A 4629-nucleotide genomic window follows, 5' to 3' on the forward strand; every position below is an offset into this window, starting at 1 on the left:
CAAATACTATTATGATTTTTTAAAATCCTTTTTTGTTTCATCATTAATGTTGTGTAAAACTCTACTTAGAACCATATTTTGGTCACAGTCATCACAAATATAATTAAGTTTTGATGTGGAAACTGATTTGATATTTGAATCTTGCTTTTTTATGTACACTGCCAATTCATTTAGATTAAAATCTTCCTGGAGCTCTCAGTTTAGGCCCAGGGAGCATCAAGTTGCTTAGCAAATATGATTTGATAGTCACAAAGGGACATTTTTTTCAGCAAGCCACCAATGTCCTTGCCAATTCTTAGTCTTTATGTTTATGCAATGTTGTGTATTTGAGGCATTAACTATCCATTATGAGTCATCTCCTAAAGCTAGATATCAGTGTCAATTGCTAATGAGAGAGTGCCACAAATTCATCCCTTGACATTATTTTCGAAATGTAACAAGAGTTCATAGTTGAAGCTACTTGAGGAACTTGTTTTGAAGAAGAGAGAGCAAATGTGTTGGCTATCTACCAGAGGCACTAAGATCAGCTGACTTGGTCTTTATTGTACTGTGGTTTGTGATAGGAAGGAGAATGATGAGTGTGCTTTTAGTTTTATTGGTACACATTTTATTCTAAATGCGTTTGGACATTAGGAATCATAAAGAGTAATAACTAATGAGTCATCATTTTTTATTGTAGTAGCACAAGTGGTTTAAGATACCAATTGTTTGATACCATTTCGATGGTTGAAAAATATTCTTACTTTGTTTGATCTTTTAGCTCAAGGAGGACAAGCTACCATTTGTGGGCTAAATACTGTACATGGCACATTTAATGAACCAGTTTTATAGGAACATGGTTATATCCATTTAATCCTGTACTGCCTGTGGTAGGATTTTGTTGTTGTTGTTGTTATTATTTGTTGTTGTTTGGGGGAGGTCACTCCCGGCAGCACTCAGGTGTTACTCCTGGCTCTATGCTCAGAATGCCCACCTTGGCTAAAACATAAATCACTAGTACAAAAAAAAAAAGTTTAAATGTGGGGTAATAGGAGATGAAAGTGAGGGAGTAAAGCAATAAAATAAGCTTCTGGGTGACGTTCTGAATATGGCAAACAGATTAAAACCAATGATATCCAAATATTTGTCTATATGCTAGCGCCCCCGCGCAGTTTCACAATGGACAGGGTTAGTAAGAAAAGTTGCCTGCGATTTCTGAAGCCAGAACCTCTTGTCTGCCATTCCCCATGCTGGAAAAACTCGCGGCTCCCAGGAAGGAAAGAGATCCTTCAAGAGCTGGAAACCCTGGAAGTTCAAAGTCCCCACCCAAACCCTCCCTCCAGAGCGGGGTGTGTGCTTTAAGCTCCTCTTCGGGACCCACTTCACTGGCTCGTCTGAGCATGTGGTCCAGGGGGTAGCCCTGGAGTTCCGGAGGAAGGAAGTGGAAGGGTGCTGGGGTGACCTAAGTCCCTCACCCCTCCTAGGCCTGGTTAAAAAGGCCTCTGGCATGGCGGAGGAATGCCAAAGCCCATGCTGGCAAAAACTCCCCAACCATTTTAATAGTATTAATCTGTTTAGGTATTCCACACATCATTTTTTGTTGTTGTTTTTGTTGTTTATTTTTAAATTCATTTGTTCCAGGTTCTCTAGTTTTTGCATATTCTTAAAGTAATCTTTATGTATCTTTCAATATCTGCAATATCTATTATGATATCACCCCTTTCATTTCTGAATCAGTTTATTAAAATTATCTCCTTTTGTGAGTCTTGTGAGTAGTTTATTGATCTTTTTTATATTTCCAAAGAACCAGCTTTTGCCTTAATTGATAATTTGGAGTGTTTTCTAAATGTACAGTTCATAAATTTATTCTCTATCTTTTATTACTTCTTCCATCTACCTGCTTTTTGCAGGTAATATTTCAATTTCTTAAGCTGCACCATTAAGTTATCTATGTAGAACCTTTCTTACTTTCTGATAAATGCTTGCAAAACTATAAAATTTTCCTCTTCATACTGCTTTTGTTGTGTTCTACAAATTATGAATATTTGTGTTTTCATTTGTATTTGTTTCCAGAAATCTTTTGACATCCTCTCTGACCCACTAGTTGTTGAGTAGTGAGCTGTTTAATTTTCAGGTGTTAAAGTTTTTTCTCCATGTCTGTAATTCATTCCTATTTTCAGTGCATCTTGATCTGAGAAGATAGTTGATACGATTTCTATTGTATTAATTTTATGAAGATGGGCTTTGTGGCCTAGCATGTTGTTTATTTTGGAGAATGTTCCATGTGCATTGGAGAAAAAAGTGTATTCATCTTTTTGGGAAATGAAAAGCCCTATATATACCTACAAAGCCTCTCTCTTCCATTTCTTTCTTCAAAACCAATGTATCCATTGCGTTTTAGGCTGGTTGATATATCAAGTGATAACAGCTTGTTTTGAAGTCTTCAAATATTTCTATCATCTGCAAGTATTAGCAGTTGTTTTAAGTATTTTGCTAGTGCCTCACTGGGTTCATATGTTTAGGAGTGTGATTTTTTCCCAGATATACATATCCCTCGATTATTAAGAAATGACCCTCCCTGTCTCTTATAAGCATTTTAAGCCTGAAGTTATGTCATCTGATAAGAGGATGGCACACCAGCCTTATAAAGTAGTTCGCTTGAAGGTTTGTCTTCCAACTTTTGACTTCAAGTCTGTGTTTGCTCTAACTATTCAAATGTGTTTCTTGCAGGCAGCAAAATATTGGTTTCAATTTTCTGATCCATTTGCCACTCTGTGTCTCTTAGTGCATTTAGTCCACTGACATTAGGAGAGATTATGATCATGGGATTTTGTGACATCATTTTTGTAGAAGTTTGATGTGTTTGTTGGGGTTTGTTTTGCCTCAAATTACCTACCCCTTCAGTTCTTCTTAAAAGTGGGTTTTGAGTCTGTAAAATTCCTGAGCTATTGTTTACCTGTGAAGAAGTATATCCTTTCTTCAAACCTGAATGAGAGTCTAGCTGGGTGAGACATTCATTTCACTGAGTATTTTCACTAAATTCCTCCACTGCCTTTGAGCCTGAAAGGTTGCTTGTGATAAATCAGCTGTAATTTTTTTTTAATGTTTTTTCAGCTGTAAATCTTAAAGATGCTTCTTTGTATATATTTTTACTCTTTGGATTTTGTTGTTTTTAGTATTCTATCTCTGTCTAAAGTTTTCATTATTGTAACTAGGATGTGCCTTGGGATTCTTTTATTTGGATGCCTATCAACTGGTACTCTTTGGCTATCCAGCTTGTGGATACAGGCACTCTTCAGCTCTGGGAGCTTCTCACCAATGATGTCTTTGACTATTGCTTCTTCACAGAGTTTTTCCTCCTGGCTCTCTGAGACCCCAGAGATTCTTATATTGTTTCAGTTGTATTTATCCCAAAATTCTATTGTCCTCTATTCATTTATTTTGAGTCTCTGTTATTTTAAGACTCTTCCATCTTCTACTGTTATCTAGAGGTTCTATACAGCTCATCTTTGAGTTAATTGATTCCATCCTCAGCACTGTTACTCGGAAAAATGAGTTTTTCATTTTGCCTACCAAGATTTTTATTTCTGTCATTTCTGTTTGAAGTTTTTAAATTTCTATTTTCATATTCTCTTGAGACTTATTGGTTGTGCATTCCATGATTTCTTTGAGTTCCTTGAACATCCTCAGTATTTCCTCTCTAAAGTCATAGATGCTATATAGGTTGCTGATACTAGCTGGGTCTTCAGAAGTGCCATCTTTATGCACTAAGTGTGGCAGGGTTCTGCGTTGCTTTTTTCTTTGTGACCTTTGCAGTGTGGTGATTTTTTTTTATGTGTTGTTGAGGATCTCACTGACTAGAAAAAATTGCAGTTGTGGAGAGAATTGGATAGGCTTTGCTTTTTTGGGGGGGGGGCCTTATCTGGGTGTGAAAATGGTTCTTCTTAGTCAAAATATAGCATCATTTGTAACATTACATTCATCTTTAAACTTAATTCCCAGTTCAAGTACACAATAGGCTTCACCCGTGTTCAGTCAATTGTACAGACTTCATTTCCTGTCCCCAATCAGGAGATTCCTACTTGGCAGGTATACGTGGGAACTCAGCGAATTCTTTCTTGATTCACCTTTCTTGATTCGCTCATGGAAAAGTTCACATTTTCCTGGCCTTTTTGAGTTGTAAAATGTTTTATTTTAATCTCTTCTTTGATTGCCAGCTTTCTGTTGTGTGGCCAGTGCACTCATGATCTTTCACAACATTTCTTTCAAGAAAAGAGTGATTCTATGAAGCTGGCCTGGTGCAATCATGGGTGACTGCATTTGTGGGTGTGGTTCTTTTCTTTTCCTTTTTCCTTTTTTTTCTTTTTGGGCCTCAGGGATTACTCCTGGCTAGATGCTCAGAAATCGCTCCTGGCTTGGGGGACCATTTGGGACGCTGGGGGATCAAACTGAGGTCCATCCTAGGTCAGCGCGGACAAGGCAGACACCTTGCCGCTTGTGCCACTGCTCCGGGCTCTTTGGGTGTGGTTCTTAATGTGTTTTTTAGGAATCTGATCTAGTTCAGTCTTAAATATCAGTTTTTCAACCATTTAGAAGATTTTGACTCTTTTGTTAAGGTTGTAGCAGGAACTACAGAATCCAGGAAAAGTA

The sequence above is a fragment of the Suncus etruscus genome, chromosome 4 (genome assembly GCF_024139225.1).
Source record: "Suncus etruscus isolate mSunEtr1 chromosome 4, mSunEtr1.pri.cur, whole genome shotgun sequence".
Taxonomy (NCBI): Eukaryota; Metazoa; Chordata; class Mammalia; order Eulipotyphla; family Soricidae; genus Suncus; species Suncus etruscus.